Source organism: Nicotiana tomentosiformis, chromosome 11 (genome assembly GCF_000390325.3).
Source record: "Nicotiana tomentosiformis chromosome 11, ASM39032v3, whole genome shotgun sequence".
Lineage (NCBI taxonomy): Eukaryota > Viridiplantae > Streptophyta > Magnoliopsida > Solanales > Solanaceae > Nicotiana > Nicotiana tomentosiformis.
In genome coordinates, this window is record NC_090822.1 from 2812337 (window position 1) to 2832853 (window position 20517).

The window sequence follows — 20517 nt, forward strand, 5'->3', positions numbered from 1 at the left end:
AAGCTTCTACTATTTAACCTCATGTCAGGCTAATTCTATGCAAATAAGAACTACTATTAGATTCACTGCTATTGCCCCAAGAAGATGTTAAGACTACCAAATCCCACGAATTGAGAGAAACATTATAGCCACCAAAATTCACTGCCAAAAAATTAAAGCCCCAAGATGTTAAGACATTACCAAATGCCACGAATTTAGAGAAACATTATAACTACCAAAATTCACTGCCAAATTGAAGCAAACATGATGGAACAGAGGTTGATTGCATGTAGAAACAAAAAGGACGGCTCAGTGCACGAACCATCCCGCATTTATGCAAGTTAGGGAAAGGGCCGCATCACCCCAAAGGGGTATGATGCAAGCAGCCTACCGTAGGCTCTGACGCAAGCAATACAACGGTTCAAACCCGTAACCTATAGGTCACACAGAGACAACTTAACCGTTGCTCTAAGGCCCCTTCATTGCATGTAGAAACTGAACTAACAAAACGATATCCAAGTTCATTCACAAATGGTGATCAAGAGGATTGAAACGGTAAACGGCCATTTATCCACTAAACACTAAGAGATCTACTCTACAATTTAGAGACTAGGGATCAAAAGTATACACAATGGAGGGAAAGAGTGACACCCCATCCTTGTGTGATTACACATCAAATCATTCAACAGAACCTAATTAGAAAGGCAAAATTTACGTTTGCAACCCGCTAGAACTGATATTTATATACATATGATCATATCCAAATCATTAATTTGGGAAGAAACTACACTACAAGAACATTAACGAAACTACAGTTTATTTCTATCGGGGAACGAAATTCCCATCAGAAGCCATAGGTTTAATCCTTCACGAGTTCAGTTAGCAACTTTTCGAGAAAATGCCTCTATGCAATTCCACTCCACCATTCTCTTCAGTCTGTTTCCTGTTTTCTGATTTCTGGCATCAGTTCCTAGAGTAAGATCAGAAGTTGGTTTTAATCAACTTAAACATTCTAATATTTTAGGACTTCTCAAATTTTAGTATAAAAAGGGCAGCCCGGTGCACTAAGCTCGCGCTATGCGCGGGGTCCGGGGAAGGGCCGGACCACAAGGGTCTATTGTACGCAGTCTTACCCTGCATTTCTGCAAGAGTAATGCAAGAGGCTGTTTCCACGGCTTGAACCCGTGACCTCCCGATCACATGGCAGCAACTTTACCTGTTATGTGAAGGCTCCCCTTCTCAAACTTTAGTATAGCAGAACAAAATACAAGTAATTGCATAGAGAAAGCATGTTAAAAGTCCTTAAGACATACTACTTCTTTGTGCAGACTCTCCAAAATATTGCCGCAGCGGTGTCGGATCCTCCAAAAACACACTACTTCTAGAGGATATAACACATAACCGGTGACATTTTCGGAGAGTCAGAGCAACATAATTTCACAGGTAAAGCATTGTCAATTTGCAAGAAAGGCACTACCTAAGGGACAAATGATAAAAGGCAAATTTTACTACTCTCATTGAAACATTATCGACTATGAAACTAGTGCAATCAAATGTTTTTAAAAGCGAAAATCACGAAAACACAACAAGGTCCGTGAGGCTTGAAGCGAAAAAGCAAAAAGTGAAGCATATACAATTAAGTGAAACTACAAAATACCAAAAGTATATGAATTTAGTACTACTATGATGATTAACTTCTAATTAAAATGACTAATTTTAGCATCCAATAAACCATAATTCCAATAATAATCCAACTCCTATAAGTTAAGACACAAAGAACCAACCATTTCTAGCTGAGATGGCTTTGCACCTCATTGTTTGAAACGCACGACTTCAACCATGAAGGAATGATCCCTCGCTTCAAGGTTCATCACTTTAAAGTGATGAAGCAATGTCTTTTTATAACGAGTGAACGAGTGAAGCAATGATCCCTCGCTTTTGCATCGGTTCATCACTTTAAGCGATAAAGCACTGTCTTTTAATAACGCTGGTGCAATAAGGTACTTAAGCTTTTATTCAGATTTAATAACATCAAATTGAACAAACTCCAACAAACTTTAACATTTTATTAGATACTATAATTTAGCCAATAATGTCATTCCTAATCAACTACTCACTCCGTCTGTCTCAATTTACTCAATTTATGAGAAGGTGTTTGATTAGACTTTTGGTCTAAATATAGGTATGACTATCCATTATCTCGTTACGGATAAAATAGGCATTTTAAAATTAAATAGTTACTAAATACAGAAAGATGTCAATTTTTCCGGTACGGACTAAAAAAGAAATTGGAACGAGGGGGTGAATGACACTCCAGGCAAAATAACATTGAAGATGGATTCAAAACCATACACTACAATGCTAAACATATGTACAAAACAGAGCATTAAAAAAAAGATTAAAAAAAAATATTTCTTTTTCAAAAGACTTACAATCCAAAATGCAGAAATTCAGCAAAAAAGCAGCTACCCAGCTGAAACACCAACAGCCCACCAAGTCTTCCAATCTTCATCACCAATAACAGAACCCGAATAACCCGAACCGATCCGAACCCGACTCCGACATATGGGACAATTGAGAACCCTCGTAAGCCAAGAATCCACACATTTCACATGAAACAAGTGACCACAACCGGGTAAATTCCTACACAATTCTCCTTCCTTAAATCCCTCCAAACAAATAGCACAATCCTTAACAGTTTGTTGGGACCCACAGTAATTAACACAAGGCAGATCATACGAGGTTGTTGTCGCTGTTGATGAGGTTGTCGGGGTTCTCCGGTGGTAGCGACGGCGGTGCCGACGGTGGAAGGCGGTGGAGGTGATTAAGAAGTGGAGGAGGACAAGGGCAGCGAAACCTAAGAAAAGGAGAAAAACAAGGAAAAGGGAGAGAACTAAAGCCATAATTACACATTTTATGAAAAGGGAAATTATTTTTTTCGGTTTTGAGTTTGGATTTGGAGTTTCTTGATTTTGACTGTGAATTGGCATGGAATTTAGTTTCAAGATTTTAGAGATTTGGGAGTTTGAGGATTTGTTTTTGTTTTGAATGGAAAGAAGAAAAGAGAGTTCAATCTGATCTATGAGTTTATCGGTTTGTTAAAAGGGAAGAAGGGATGGGAGGAGATGCTGGGGAATGATACCACTAAAATTGGCACATAGTTTATTTCTTTTAGGAAAATGATATTTCATAGGGAAAAATAAAAATATTTGGTTGAGTTAAAAAGTATTTATTGATTACTTTTCTACGATATTTTTATCGTAAAGTTTTTATTCTTTTTTTTTTTCAAATTTATTTTTGAAAAATACTTTTCTTTAGCTGGGATTTATCGAAAACAATATCTTCACCCCACACAATTAGTAGTAAGGTGCACATACATCCACCGTTCCCGGCGCTACTTATGAGATCGTTATATCGTTGTTGTTATAAAAATATTTTTTGAAGAAGATAATAATGAGTATATTTTTTAGTACTAGTTTAGTGACAACCTATCCTAAAAAGATTGATATAATTTTTATTTAAAAATAATTTAACTTAAATTTTTTATTTTATTCCTTAATGAGATGGTTTATAAGCAACGCCAATATTGACTTGTTTTAAGCTATAAGTTTTAATTTGTTTTCTTTTTACATTTCATGTCTAAGATAATGACACATAAAAAGGGACGAAGAGAGTAGCAAAATAGATTAAGGTTTGGTGGAATTTTTGAGTATAAAAAATTATAAATAATACTCAATTAAAACATTATATGAAGTTAATTGATAAATAGGAGTAATTGAAAAGAATTTTAGGGAAAATATCTTTATTATCAAATTCCACCTAAAAATAAAAACGAATGGTGGGTGCGTGTGTTGAAACGTGTGCCGAAAAAGTGTATAGACTTTGGGTTGAGTTTGGTCCAAATGTTATTGCGAAAATACCACTAGAAATTCGTACATACTTGGAATATCATATTTTCTATCGAAAAAGGTTCAAAATGTTCCTAACGTATTAGAAATAGTTTAAAAATGTCATTATTTCCATCTATGAGTTTAAATTTGCCATTATTATTATTTTTAGACTTAAAAATGACTCTCTCTTAACGGAAAAATGATATGGCATTGATGAACAATTTAATTAAATATATAACATTTATTTAGTCTTGAAAAAAGTGAATGTTTTTTACTAAAAATTGAAAAAAACGAAAATATTTTTTCCCCCAATTTTTACAAAATAACTACTTTAAAAAAAGCTGAAAAATATTTTATAAAATAATATTTTTGTAAAAACTGAAAAGTAATTTTCTAAAGCAATGTTTTTGTAACAGCTGAAAAAGAAGAGAAAATATTGTTTTTTAAGAAAAACTGAAAAAAAACGAAAATATTTTTTTACCAGTTTTTACCAAAAAAATGCTTTAAAAAAGTTGAAAAATATTTTCTAAAACAATATTTTTGTAAACACCGAAAACAAAACTTAAAAGCAATTTTATAAAGCAATGTTTTTGTAAAAGCTGAAAAAGAAGAGGAAATATTTTTCAGCTTTTACAAAAACATTGCTTTAGAAAATTGCTTTTCAGTTTTTTTTCAATTTTTACAAAAATATTTTTTCAGAAAATATTTTTCAACTTTTTTTAAAGCAGTGTTTTGGTAAAAACTGGTAAAAAAAATATTTTGGTTTTTTTTTTCGGTTTTTAGTAAAAAAATAATATTTTCTCTTCTTTTTTAGCTTTTACAAAAATATTGCTTTAGAAAATTGCTTTTCGATTTTTTTTTTCCAGTTTTTACAAAAATATTATTTTAGAAAATATTTTTCAGCTTTTTTTAAAGCAGATTTTTTGTAAAAACTGGAAAACAAAAATATTTTGGTTTTTTTTTCAGTTTTTAGTAAAACGAAAATCACTTTTTCCGAACTAAATAAATGCTACATGTTTAATTAAAATGCCCAGCAATGTCATGTCATCTTTCTGTTAAGAGATGGGCATTTTTAAGCCTAAAAATAATATTAAGGGCAAATTTGAACCCATAGGTGGAATGCGGGCATTTTTGAATCATTTCTAATACGTTAAGGGCATTCTTGACCCTTTTCCGTATTTTCTATTACATCTCAGTATTACTATTCAAAATAGATTAACTTTCTACTTTGTTATAGTTTAATTTTATTTCTGTAGTTTGAAAAATAAAAAGTTTCATTGTAGTCCTAGCTCTCAGAGACGGATCCAGGATATAAATTCAATAGGTTCAACCTTTAAGATTTTTCATATTGAACTTATTATATCCTTAAATTTATGGGTTCATATCTACAATTTGTTGCTATTTTAGTTAACTTTTGTATATAAATATGTATTCCGCATTGAAAATTATTGGTTCAATTGAACCCGTTGGTATAACACTACATGCACCCTTGCTAGCTCTAGACGTAACGTAAATCTTATGGTAATTTTAAATCATAACTAAAAGTAAAGAGATAAATTTAAACTTTTCTTCTTAGTATTTTGATACGGTGTAATCCATATATTTCAAGAAGAGTTCTGTTAATGGCAAGAGTGTAGAAATTTAAGGTATATAACGTATAATGACCATTAGAAATTATTTGCAGTGATACAAAATATTTGGAATTACATATGCAGTCAACTTTGGATCTAGGGTTGGAGAATAAGGATAACTTAATTTTTTTTTTACTTTTTCTATTAAATATTAAATATTTAAATTGAATTTAATTGTAATTTAGCTCAGACTGAGCCTCACTCAAGCCTCAAGAGCTAGCGGGCTGATTTGGATCGGGTTTATAAACCTCAATTTCAAATGGGGTCGTACAATCTCAATCCTACCCAGTAATGGGCTGGGTTGAGTTGGCCCTATGGACAAACTCTATTTTGACGGTTATTAGTATATACTGTTATCATGCAATCGCAAGTGAAACATGAAAATATTATAATGCATATCTTTTTTGATTTACTATGAAAAGAATAAGAAAATTCTTTATTAACTTACCATATATCAAGTGATATCTAATATGAAATATTATAATGCATATAAATATAGTAAGACATGAAATCATAATAAATGGTATTCTTAACTCCCACCAGCAAGGTGGATTTTTTGACTAAAAAATATGATTGCCTTAATATTTTTAAGTTATTACCATTTTTGGCCAATGGTCACCTAGAAAAGGCTATAAAATGGTGGTGATTACTGGTTGGGTAGATCTATCAGTGAAATAAAGAGTTTTTAAAAAGAAATGACAATTCCTAAATGTATTCTTCTAATTATTAGTGTTGTGGCAACTTTGTTTTCCATAGCTTTGGCTATACCAGGGACTGCGTCATTTTACTACAATTTACCATATGTTTGTAAGTTTCTGCTTTTCCTTTCAATTTATTGCTCTCTAAATTTTATTAGACCCAAAAGAAAAAATATTATTCGAATGACCTAGCATTTTGTTCAATTGAGCAACAATTCAATTGTCTCATTCATTTATTTGCTTAATATTAATACAAAATATATTATTTCATATAACCAATCCGAACTTATTTGATACTGAGACGTAATTATTATTGTTATTACAACTTCGGTATGTTTCGGAAACACATCCCAAGGTACTCTTGTATACTCTATTGTGAAGTTAATTTAATTAATAATCCACAACTTGATGCATGTATTTGATCACTTAGAATAAAAGTTCATCGTTTCCTTTTCTCTTTGTACTACGATGGAAAATAATTTGAGTAAGTTTTATCAAGCGCAAGCCATTTACCGTATAATCATATCATAAGATCTTGATAATCAGATACAAGAGGTAATCCAGAAGTTCATATTAGAATTTTTTTTGGTAAGTAAAAAAATTATTTACTTATTAAACTTTACAAAAAGAAAGAAAAACAAAAAAGAGTACTAAGCACAACTAACTCAGAAACTCTATCTACAGTTATACTACTAGCCTCTTTACTACAGCAGCTCTACCATTACATTAAGGATAAAAATTCAAATGCTTTTAAAGTTTTATTAAACCACTTAATTAAGACAGATATATACTAATACGAATATTTGTTTAAAAAGTAAATGCTTCTTGTTTTTCTAAAATGCCAGATATTATGAAACAAATTTAGTTAATTAATTGGCTATCGGGACTTTCACCTTATTGATTAAGGTTCGAATCTCCATCTTATCATTCCCTCGGTTTAAGAAATTAGCTCGCTAAAAGAAAGTAATGGCTTTCATGGCGACAAACAAAGGTCACCACAGAATGATCCCAAGTTTCAGTAGTATAATTGACCATTTCTCCACTGTACCATGATGAGATAGTAATTATTGAAGTATTTAATCAGGGGCGGAGCCACAAGCCAAACTACGGGTTCGGCTGAACCTAATAACGTTTTCTTAAATAGAGTATTTGATGTTTAAAATTTATTAAATATGTAAGAATATAAAATTTAGAATTTAATCACTAACACTTGAAACCGTCGTTCTAAAATGCAGATGCTATAAGGTTGAAATCCTAACTCCGCCTCTGTATTTAACCCTTCATGAATTTTAACTAGAGCGACTTGAATGTCCTTAAGGACAACAATCGCTCCCAAACGCACACACACGTATACGTGGTCGTACAAGTAATAAAATGATAAGTCGAATATCGAACCCACTAAATTCACCAAGATTGTTATTTATCAGAGTTCAAAAGTGTGATTATACTAAACAATAATTCTAACTAGTAACTAAATTATCAAGCAGCAAAATGGTTGTTGGGTATTCAGTAGAGACGAATATTCTAGGGTTGTGATCAATTCACCAATCCTATTGTGCTCTAGTTAACTCTCCCTTTCATACAATTCACTCGTGGTTGCTAATTAATCGAATAATTGCTCTCGTAGTATTCTCTATTCGTGTATTCAAAATAGATTAACGTCTATATTCCTATGGAATCAATCTATTAAGAATGCATTAAGATTATAATATTTAATTAAGCACGGTGACTAGGTATATTCCTATCCTAACCATAAATCTGCCCCTTTCAGAGCTAAGATCATGATCTCTTCAATTCTTCTCTAATCTATATATGACTTTCCCAAGTATATCATAGATAATAAATAGAACCTGACTGTTGGTCAGACAATTAAGCAATTAATTACAGAATTGAAGAAACAACCATATATTGGTGAATTGTAATTAAGGTTAAGTCAATTTTAAACAACAATATTCATGGCTAAATCACAACCCCAAAACTATGGGTTTTAGCCACTTATGATAATATCAAAACTAATTCACAAGTGTTGAATAATCAAAAATACTAAGAAAAGATGAAGAAAATTGAGATATCCTCGCTCCCCGATGTTCCCCGTGTGTATTTTTCCTTCAAAGTAGAGTCACCCCCCTCAAAATAGGCTTAGTCTTGCTTTTATACATGTTAGGTAGGTCTTGGGTCGAAATAACCTTGTCCCGAGCAAAGTTGGAGAAGCTTCCCATCACCAGCGCCCAGGGTAGCGTGGGGCGCTGGTAAAATCAACTTTCTGGAAATTGCGCCACATGTAGTGCCCTACGGTGCCTGTGGCGCTACAATGGCCAATTTTCAACCTTTTGCTTCTTTTTGACTCTAATCTCGCACCTTTCGTCCCTATTGCCTCCGGATGATTCCTACATATAAAAATACCACGAATAAGCATAAACCAATATATTTCACATCCGAAATCCACGAAATACGAGTAAAATATGAGGCGATATACATATAAATATATATACTTTAAGCAAAATATCAACACCCCACACTTAAATTATTGCTCGCTATCGAGCGATGAGACTATCAGCCACACCCCAACATCATACACATCTCGACTAGAGAGGAGCACTTCAAATTTTAACTCTACACTCTACCCTTGACTATGATCGATACAGACAATCAAGGATGAATATACAAATTTCACATTCTTCCCGTTTTAAACATGCCCAAGTATATCATTTCAATTCAATCAATTCAAACAACCTATCTGTTACCACCCCACCTCAAGAGCCGACTCGTTACCCCTAAGCACTCTCAACTCACGCACTCACCCAACAAAAGAAGTTTACAACATCACTAATCCTTCATGAGATCATGTGCCTCACCAATAAATAAAAGAGTGAATATAGAGTAGTCCACACATTCAAGTATGCCTTTGAACATAATTTAAGGACATCACACAATTGAACAAAATTCGCTCACTCTCATAAAGAATTTCATTTGCATCCCGTAGTCGTACCATAAGCTTGCCCGTAGTATACATCTCTACTAATCTAAGCTAGCCAAATCTAGGATCAATTAGGACTATAAGGTTGTAATGTAGGCTAATGACCGGGTATGATATATATAGGAAAATTGACTAACCCTCCTAAGAACTTTAATACACTACAATCACAAACCAAGTACATATTCTTCGCAACTAATTCACTCGCCACAGAACATATACAACATAGCCCCTTTTTCAATGAAGTACTTCTATACTCCCACTAGCACAATTTAGTCGGATTAGGAGATGTGTTTATCTACATCATTTGAACTATTATTTTTTTTTCTTCTTGCAATTTTTTCTTTTTCTCTTTATTTCTTTTCCTACACACACTCCATACATTAATGTTCATCAGCTAGTGCCTTTTGTTTTTCCACAACTTTGGTGTACCTTAAGGTCCCCTTCCATGGTTCCACTCGAAAGCTACTCCCCAATATCTCGCCTTACTTCTTTTAGCGACTAAGTGCCTTAGGAGGTAAATGTTCAATAATCTCAAATTAAGAACAAAATAGGGGTACGACTTGTAATGTGGCTGCCAAAGAAAAGGTCTATAGGCTCAAAGGGGCTAGCAACAGAAAATTTTATTTTTAAGTGACAAGCACATCTATGATCAATCAAGAAACTCCTACGTCATCTCCTAGACTAGCACAACTTAATGATTTCGCTTCGATTAACACACGGGGCAAATTTTAGACTACACAGGATAGCACAGAAAATCACAAATCCTCACACACACATTGCACATGACTCAATCAAGACGGTTATGTTCAACTCTCAAGTCAAGCAAGCACATATAGTTGAGAAATTTTAAGAAATAATGCATTATGTGGCATGCAAGTCAAACAACTGATAAAAGGCGTCACAAAATAGGATATTTTTTTTACTCGGGCATCACAATTCAAATCAAACGCACGGAAAGACAGAGTGCATGCCATAACCTAATATGTCAACACCAAACACGTCATTAGGCACCTCAGAACAACTCAGTTTCTTCCTAACCTACTCCTAAAAATATAAAGTACCCGGTTCGAGCTACACCCTTGGAAAAGAACCGGCGCCCAAAGAAAAACCAAGGGATACTACCTAACTATCCTAAAAATAATCTTTTTGGTATTTTTAGTCGGACTTAATCCCTTAAGAAAATTGTCCAATAAATCCATCGTCGGGAAAAGTCCAAGCTTTTTAATTTTTTTTTCTATTATCTTTTTTTCTTTTCTTTCTAAAAAAAACCAGACTAAGTAAAAACTCATAAAAAGAAACAAATTTATAAAATGTACATTACAAGAAGTAGTTCTCCCACCCCACACTTAGCATATGCATAGCCCCCGATGCATGTAAAAATTGAAAGCAAAGTAGGGTGAAAAGAAAACTCCCTGCTAGTCAGATTTCTCCTCCTTAGCATGCCCGCCAACCGCACCTCCTGACTCATCATCATCATCAGGTCCCAGGGGAACCAAAGCCATGGGCCCCGTGACTTCATTACCAATCTCATCCTTTGTGTCGGATCCTTTGTAAGTGTTCTCATCCTCCGACGAGTGAACGGGGCTGCTAGGTGCAATCCCCAATATCTCTTTGGAAGAACTAGACTAATCATTGCGTAAATACATACGCTCATTGTCTGATACACCCATCCTGCTCATGAGTATATTTAAGGAGTTATAGAGATACCTGTTGAAGTTCTCATCCCTTTCATTACGTTCGGCCTGTAATCTTAGACATAGTCTCCAACAAAGATGTGATGTCCATCAACCCCTTAGGAGCCTCCACAACCTCGTCATACCCGGGGTATTCAGGCACTTCCCGGGAAAACATATACTGCGTGAGCAAGTTGCCAAAGAAGAATCTCTTGATCTTCCACCCAAATGGTGTGCGGGCCATCTCCACTAGCATGATCTCACCCACATTGATGGGTCGCCCAGTCATAAAAAAGAATATCACACACAGTCGAGCTCGAGTGCATTCACTGTTGTGTTCAACTGGCATGAGGCGGGCATATACAAAATGTTGCCACACTTTGGCTGTCTTGTTGAAATCAAAGCGGATCATCTCAAGATGGGCATCACCCTTAGTTCTGGTCCACTTGGCATTTGAATCGATGCCACAAAGAGTGTGATGTATCACCGTGTAGATTGGGCTTTTGACAAATTTTTGTAGCCTCCGCGGGTTAGAGTTCTCAACTTGGCATTTGAATCGATGCCACAAAGAGTGTGATGTATCACCGTGTAGATTGGGCTTTTGACAAATTTTTGTAGCCTCCGCGGGTTAGAGTTCTCAACCCCCAAAAATTCACATAAGGACCGCCTATCCATTGGTACCTCCTTTCCACGGACCCATGACGTGAACAAGTCCGCATTCCAATTGGCATACAATTCTTTCACCATGCTCAAATTTGCATGGCCAGGGCATTCTAGGAGTTTTTCCATGTGCAGTTCTCGTAACCGGCCAAGCACGTCCGAGAAGTTCTTTTCCAAAGCTTTCACATTAATTCCCATCTCGAAGACGTAGCACCCATAAGGCACAAAGGTATTTTGCCATTGGATGTCATCATCACGAACTAGATCCAAACAAGGCCTCGATCACAATGGTGCCTGTTGTGATCCGTCGACAACTTGTTTTCCTTTATCTTGCCTAGATGATCTTTCCCCTTGCTTATGCGTTTTTGGGGGCATGAGCAGTGGTGGAGGTCTTCCCTACTTACTTGACCTTGTTTTCATCATCACGAGCCATAGCAACCTACATCACAAATAAGCATGAATGTGAGAAAGAATCAACAAATCCGCCTAAGGTTATCGTGAGAGTTAAAGATGACCCCGCACTTAAAACCGAAGGCTCAATTTACTAGACTCACAATTGTGATTTAAAAATACTAGACTCACAATTGTGATTTAAAACGCACAAGTGTTGCACCACAAGGCAATGGGTACCAAGACTTCCCCATGCTGCACAATTATAACTCACGAACTATGCCACACAAATCAAGTGGTCGATAATGGCGAAGTAATTTAGCCTTAATGCAAGCAAATGGCACATGATCTGTAACCTCTACAACTACTACACTACATTAGCTAATTATACAAAGTTCTACAACATACATAATATAAGATACATGGTGTGGGCGACATGTGCACATTAAAACCATGCTCCTAATTATGTAAACTCACCCCCACACACCCCACACTTAGCCTGATGTCACATACAACTACACTCGGTTACTCAAACTTCACCGGTGCGCAAAGTACTCATTCAAACATTTTATCAAACACATTATGGGCATGAAGTTGTACAACTTATTTTAGCAATGGTGGAATATGGTGGCTCTCCCGAATTTAAACAAACTATAGGGAATTATAGTTTACTACTCCATATACAATACAACAATCAAGTGTTATCAATCAATTTCATTCTGATTAGGCTCACCCACCATAGAAAAGAGTTCAAAAGAAACACTAATGGGAACTTGCGAGGGGGAATGGGTTACTTATTTACTAAATAAGAAAAATAGTGGAGAAGAGGTAGCATACCTTGATGATTGATTGAAGAAAGCAAGAGAAAAACTTGGAAAAATTGAGAGAGAAGAGAAGGGGGTCGCAGGAAGAGAGAGAGAGAGAGAGAGAGAAAGAGAGCGGGTGAAAGGGGGAGCGGTTAGAGTTATGTGAAATTCATTTTTGTTAAAGTGGAGATGGGTTGGGTTGGGTGATTGGTTGTGGGTTAGAATGTGTGTGTAGATGGGTATATGGGTCGGGTTTTATGGTTATGGGTCTTAACTTAATAAAACAAAATCAAAATAAATAAATAAATAAATTTATACTTACTTGACCCCCAGCCCAGCGCTCCATGCTAGGACTGGCGCTGGGGGCGTTGAACACACTATAAAGTGCGCCCCAGGCAGCGTGTGGCGTTGGTTTTACGATTTTTTTAAAAATGAAATCCCGATCCCCCGAGCATTTTATATATCAAATTTATATACCCCATACCATTCTACCTGTAACTTCTATGTCTACAAAGAAAATAAAAATTGAAGTCTACTCTAACTAAAAATTTAAAAACTAAACTATGAAATCCATAAAAATTGGGTTGCCGCCCAACAAGCGCCTAATTTAACGTCGCGACATGATGCAGGGGCTCGCTTACTCATCAATGAGTCCTACTTTGGTCTTCTCCCGATCAATGATTCCTCCCAAATAGTGCTTGACTCTGTGTCCATTCACTAAAAATTTTCTTTCACCATGTAAAGCGCACAACTCAAGTGCACCTCTCACCACCTCAAATGGACCTGACCATCTCGATTTTAACTTCCGAGGAAACAACTTGAGCCTAGAATTAAACAATAGTACATGTTGGCCCAGTTCGAAGTGACGTGGCTTGATATGCTTGTCATGCCACCTTTTTGTTTTTTCTTTGTAAAGCTTAGCATTTTTATAAGAGTGCAGCATGAACTCATCTAACTCATTCAACCGCAAGAGTCTCTTCTCCCCACAACTTCAAAGTCCATATTCAACTTTTTAATGGACCAGTACACCTTGTGTTCAAGTTCAATATGCAAGTGACATACCTTCCCATAAACAAGCTTATATAACGCCGCCACAATTGGTGTTTTATATGCAGTTCTATATGCCCACTAGGCATCATCTAACTTTGCAGTCCAATCCTTCCTATTCACACTCACTTTCTTCTCTTATATTTGCTTTATTTATCTGTTGGACACCTCATCTTGTACACTTGTTTGCAGATGATATGCTATGACAACTCTATGGCAGACTCCATATTTACCTAGAAGGTTATTCAACAACCGATTGCAAAAATGTGTCCCTTCATCACTAATCAAAACGTGTGGAGTCCCAAACCTCGAGAATATGTTCTTCTTCACAAAAGCAGCTACCACCTTGGAATCATTTGTTGGCAATGTGATCGTCTCTACCCATTTTGATACATAGTCAACTGCTAGCAAGACGTAATTGTTTTCTCTGGACAATGGGAACGGTCCCATAAAGTATATCCCCCACACATAAAAAATCTCTACCTCTAGGATGTTATTCAAAGGCATCTCATGCCTCTTTGTGATTGTCCATGTTCTTTAACATTGGTCACACTTCTTAATAAATGCATGGGCGTCCTTGAATAATGTTGGCCAAAAGAACCCAGATTGTAACACCTTTGCAGCTGTCCTATCGCCTCCATGATGTCCCCCATAAGGTGTTGCATAACAATCATAAAACACTAATTCCACCTTCTTTTCTGAAATTCACCTCCTCATCAACTGATCATCACACCGTTTATACAAGAATGGTTCATCCCAGTAGTAGAATTTTACATCATGTAGAAACCTCTTTCTAGCTTCAGATCCAATTTCAGGAGGAAGTACCCACTCACAAGATAATTCACATAGTCCGCGTACCATTGGGGAGGGTCTTGGGTGATAGCAAAAAGTTGTTCATCAGGAAATGCCTCCTTAATTTGTCCAACATCCTCCACATGGTCATGATTTTCCAGCCTTTGATAGATGGTCAGCTACTTGGTTTTATGTGCCCTTCCGATCTTGTATTTCTACATCAAATTCCTGCAACAACAAAATCCAGTGCATCAATATAGCCTTGAATTCTTTTTTCTGTAAATAGATACCTGATTGCTGCATGATCGGTATGGACTATGACTTTTGTTCCCACCAAGTATGCCTACAATTTCTCAAAGGCCCACACAACGGCCAACAACTCCATTATAGTGGTGGTGTAATTCAGTTGTGCATCATTAAGAGTCTTACTCACAATAGTAGATGAAATATAACATCTTTTCCTTCCTTTGGCTTAGCACAACCCGAATAGCATGGTCACTTGCATCGCACATAAGTTCAAATGGTAAGGACCAATCCGGTGCCACAATAATCAGGGCAACCACGAACTTCTGTTTTAGCTCTTCGAATGCCTTCAGACAGGCTTCATCAAAATTGAAGGTTACATCCTTTTCAAGCAACCTACACAAAGGAGTAACAATTTTTGAAAAATCCTTAATAAAGCGTCTATAGAACCCTGCATGTCCCAAGAAACTTCGGACACCCTTCACAGAAATGGGTGGAGGTAATTTTTCAACCGCCACCACCTTCTCCTTATCAACTTCGATGCCATTCCTTGACACTCTATGACCCAACACGATGCCTTCTTGTACCATAAAATGATACTTTTTCCAATTTAGCACTAGATTTGTTTCTTTACAACGGGCCAACACCATGCCCAAATTCTTTGAATAGTCATCATAAGTAGACCCAAAGATTGAAAAATCATCCACGAAGACTTCCACAAATTATTCCACCATATCGGTGAAAATAACCATCATGCACCTCTGGAAAGTGGCCGATGCATTGCAAAGAGCAAACGACATTCTCTTTAAAGTGAAAGTACCATAAGGAAAAGTAAAAATGGTATTCTCCTAGTCCTATGGGCATATGACAGTCTGGTTGTACCCTGAATAACCATCAAGGAAGCAATAATATTCATGCCCCACCAATCTGTCCAACATTTGGTCAATGAATGGAAGTGGGAAGTGGTCTTTGCGAGTTACTTTGTTGAGCCTTCTGTAACCAATAGAAAATCTCCACCCTGTCACGGTGCGAGTAGGAATTACCTCATTTTTATCATTCTCTACCACAATCATCCTCCCTTTTTAGGCACACATTGAACCCGACTTACCTAGTTGTTATCATAGATAAGAAAGATGATACTTGCATCTAGCCACTTAATTACTTCCTTCTTCACGACCTATTTCATAATGGGATTTAATCTACTTTGTTGCTCAACACTGGGGCAACGTCCATCTTACTAAAGATTTTATGCATGAAAATTGATGGACTGATTCCTTTGATGTTAGCAATTGTCCACCTAATAGCTCTTTTATGCTCGCGAAGTACTCTGAGAATTTTTGTTCTGGCACATCGGTCAAGGTGGATGAGATAATCACGGGCAATGTCTCAGAGTTCCCCAAATAAGCATAACGTAGATGCGCTGGAAGGGGCTTAAGCTCTAGCTTTGGAGATTCTTCAATAGATAGCTTAGGAGGGGTTAGAGTGACATGCTTGTCTAACTCCTCAAATTTCCCAAACCCATAAACCTGCAAGACATATTAAGTACGTGCTCAATTTATTCCATCATCTCATTTTCACTATCTTCATCATCCCCAATCAAGGCTTGTTCAAGAGGATCTATGGGGCTCATACAAGGCACCTGATTGAGCCCAAATGCACACCTCAAAATAAGGTATAAAACTGTCGATTGCAATTATAGTAACCCAATGAAGAGTCAGGGTCGAATCCATATAGAGCTAGATGGGAGTTAGGGGTATATATTCTAATGCGTGAAATTGAATTATCTTGATTTGCTCTTCCACAAAATGAAATTTGTTTCTAATGCTAGTTTTACACTAAAGTTTACAGAATAAAGAAATAAGACAAGGAAAATTGTTTTTTATGTTTTCCAAATTGATAAAAAGCCTAGGGCTATGACCATCACCTAGGTGTTTGCCTCATGGGATAAAAACCTTATGCTTGTTTTGTTGATCGGGGTGTATTATAGCTATCAACTCTCAATTACCCATTCAATACCTCTCGGTCAGAGAATGGTTTTTCCTAATTTGGCTTTCTCAAGACCAAATGGGTATCATACAGTACAATTGATAAAATCTCAAGTCGAGTTATTACTATCTCTAGGTTGAACCCTTTAATTGGGTTAATCAATCTCCCAATTGACCCAATTCCTTGTTAGCCATATTTTTCTAAACTAAGTCTCTCTTTCTCAAGTAGAGACTAAGTCAAATAGGCATGAATTAATATTTGCAACCATTAATTCTACAAATTAAAGCATTAACTAGGCTAAATATCAAACACTCACTCATAAACAAGCACTAATTTATTTACCCATAAGATTAACACACTAGGGTTGGGTCACAACCCTAGTAAAAATCTAGATATTCATGCTTGATGTTGAAGAACAAGAAGAAAAAAAATGCTAATTAAACTCATGATGTAAGCTAAAGATAATAAAAACTATTGTAAAATACACCAAACTATAGCAAACTTCCAAAATAGGCAGAGAAAAATGGCTACAGAACTTGCTGCTATCTAAAGTTGACCTAATTTTGTGAAATTCTTCTATTTAAATAAGGCTATAAATTTCGGACTAAAATGCCCTTCGGGAGGTTCTGCGGCCGCACTATTGCATGTGCGGTCCGCTCAATTCTTCATCTGGTAGGAGCTGGGATTCTGCTGCTGCACAATTCTGAACTGCGGCAGCAATGGAGTATTTCTGTGGTCCGTAGCTTTGGCATTGCGGTCGCAAACCACTGATTTGCGGTCTGCTGATTTAACATTGCGGCTGCGAGACATACTTTTACGGTCCGAAGATTTAACATTGCGTCCACAAGGCATACTTTTGCTGTCCGCAAGGCATACTTTTGCGGTCCGCAATAGTATATTTGCGGCCGCAAGATAATTTTCTGCGTCTGCACAAATCTTGTGCGGACCGCAATTTGAGGAAGCTCTAATGTCATCTCTCTGCTCATTTTCTCAAAAGTCTGCTATGTTTTCCTTCGTTGATTGCGGCAACAAATGGAATTCTATGGACCGCACATTGTCAGCTTCTTTGTCTTTGATTGCCTTGTGTTTAGACTACTGTTTTTTGTGTCGGATTTCATCTCGGGAGTCCAACTTCCACATTCCTTCAATTTTGCAAATTTCATTAGTTTTGGAACATAATTCAATACTTTTAGACTAAAACAAAATCTATATGGTGCTAATAAGTAGTCAAAATCCCCACTTATCAACTCCCCCAAACTTAATTCTTTGCTTGTGCTCAAGCAAATAAAATAGTTCCCTCCTCCACAAGTTGAGAGTCATTTCAGCTAGTCAAAGGTGAGCCATTTACATATTAGTTTGGGCCAACAATTACCCACACTACTTATGTATTATCAACAAGGAGACGATTTACACATTCATGCACATATTGTTCTAATGTGACACTTGAGCATCAAGAGTTGACTTTATTCATCAAGGAAACTCGTTCTCTCATGTAGGTCATTGTGGATTCTAAACTCCTCCTCCTCTACTCCCCGTTTTCATATCTCACTTAAGAATTTTAGCCCTTAATCCAAAGGCTTATGAAAGGTTCACTCATCTCTCTCAAGAGAATTCGTAAGTACGACTTCAAGTACCATAGGCTTACCCTTCATGTAGATCGCCACTAATATAAGGTTACTAGGCTTGAAATCAGGTAGGACTTCTTTTAGGATGCAATGAAGCCTTTTGGGTTAGGGTTGGATATAATATGGTTGAGTGATTACACCTTTCCTTAAGAACTCCATCTTTTTATTCTCGGCTCACACCTTGCCAATTATTTTAGTCACCTTCTTTTCCTTGGGCAACTAGAGACACTTAAAATCACTCTTTCTTGATCATGACATTCATTTTGTCCCTTTTTGATTTGCTTTTTATTATCATCATTTCTTTTCTCTTTTGTGGCTTGATACCCTTTTTCAATTTCCTCGTCTCTCTCCCAAACTTACATTTTTAGCCATTTGTTTCACATTAGTGTTAAGGAAAGCTCGGGTGCCAAGAGAGGGTCATAATAGAACGGGTAAAGGCTTGTAACATGGTTTTCAAATAAGAAAGGATAAAGGCTCGAAGAGGTTGACTAGGGATGACATCATTGGTAGGCAATAAAAAAATCAAACAGGCCAAGGAAAGCCTACAATCACTTCTCAAGCCAAGAAAAACTTAGGATTTCGCCTTGAAATACATCCGGGGCAAGTTTTAGACCTTTCACACGGGTACTTGGACTAGCAACAAAGTATCTCACCACTCACGTAACTGGATTGTTAAATAGGACAGAGTCGAGGGCCCACAATGACCACATTCAAGATTGAAAATCACTATGGTTCGATTAAACCACTCGATGGTTTCCTAAGTCCACACAAGAGTCACAAAGTCACTAACTAGAGCTATTTCTTTCAAACACCTTATTTCTAACCATAAGCACATAGTTAAGTGTGTTGGTGCCAAGTGAAACATGTTTGACTCTTCGAAATGACTTAATTAGGTATTTTTATTCATTACTCCTACCATTATTATCTAAATAATAAAAACGGATGCAGTTCCTTAAGAAAGTTGTCATGCCATCCATCGTTGGGAAGAGTCACCCGGTTCACACAAGAACTACCTTTGGAAAGAACTGTGGCATTAAGAAAACCAAAGGCTTATTATCTACTAAAACAAAAAATGAAGCTATTAAATCCAAAAGAAGCTACTAATTCAAAAAGAAGTTATTAAATTAGAAAGAGGCTACTAATTTAAAAGGAAGATACTAAATTAAGCATTAACTAATAAGAAAACAAACACAAAGAAGATACAAAGCAAAAACTATTGAAAGCATAATGAAGGAGAATTAGAAGATATATACATAATGAGAGAAAAAGAGAGAGAATATACAGAATATGGAAAGAGAAGAAAATAATGTCAAGGTAATACAAGTCGATTGTCTCAGAAACATCTCATAAGATCAAATAAACTCCACCCCTCGAATAAATATCAGCATTGTCCCCAATGCTTCACAAAATAAGAGTAAAGAAAAGGTAAAAGTCAAGAAAACTCCCTATGGCTCCTTGGACATCTCTGTGTCCATAGCAACGTCACCGCCCTCAGTCTCATCCAACTGGATCTCATCATCCTCAACTCTGGGAGTGTCTGGCTCCTTAGACTAGCCAGTTGGTGCTGTAAGATCCGGCCTAGGTGATGTGGGTGAATCAACATGTCAAAAGGAATGTCTCCGGCTACTGCAAGCTTGGTAACCTATCTTCGGAGCTTGTCCACAGACTTCGTGGACGCCTGGGACTTTCTCATCTTCTTTACTTCTTTTTCCAGCTCTTCGATCACTGACCCATGCTGCACCAATGTAGTCATGATTGTGTTCTGGTTCTCCACGAGCTTCTTCAATGTTTCTTCCACTTATGGGGGTATCTGAGGTATTGGAATAGTAGACTGTGGTGAAACAGTACATGATAAGTCAGACAACTTTGTAGTGACTGTCTACATCCAGTTGTTGAGGCTCACCAATGTCTGGGAGACTCGCAGCTCAGAAAGTAGGGCAGAAAGCACGAGCACCGGCTTCAAAGCCGAGGTGGAACCTGTGATAGGGACTGCAGTAGGAACTGAGGATGGTGGTGGAGGCATAACTACGATACTAGATAAAGGCTCGGCTGAAGTGGATGGAATATCAACTGCCTCTGCAACTACCACCGATGGCTCATCAGACTGGCATATGGTGGTA

At 36.6% G+C, this 20517-nt stretch overlaps 1 long non-coding RNA gene across 1 annotated transcript; it reads right to left on the reverse strand.

Moving 5' to 3' along the window:
- Nucleotides 1–526: 526 nt before the first annotated feature.
- On the reverse strand, nucleotides 527–3288 carry LOC104087582 (uncharacterized). The gene is made up of 2 exons (XR_001967548.3): nucleotides 2412–3288; nucleotides 527–949 (listed from the first exon to the last, which is right to left on the reverse strand). It is a non-coding gene; the product is annotated as an uncharacterized lncRNA (long non-coding RNA).
- Nucleotides 3289–20517: the final 17229 nt, after the last annotated feature.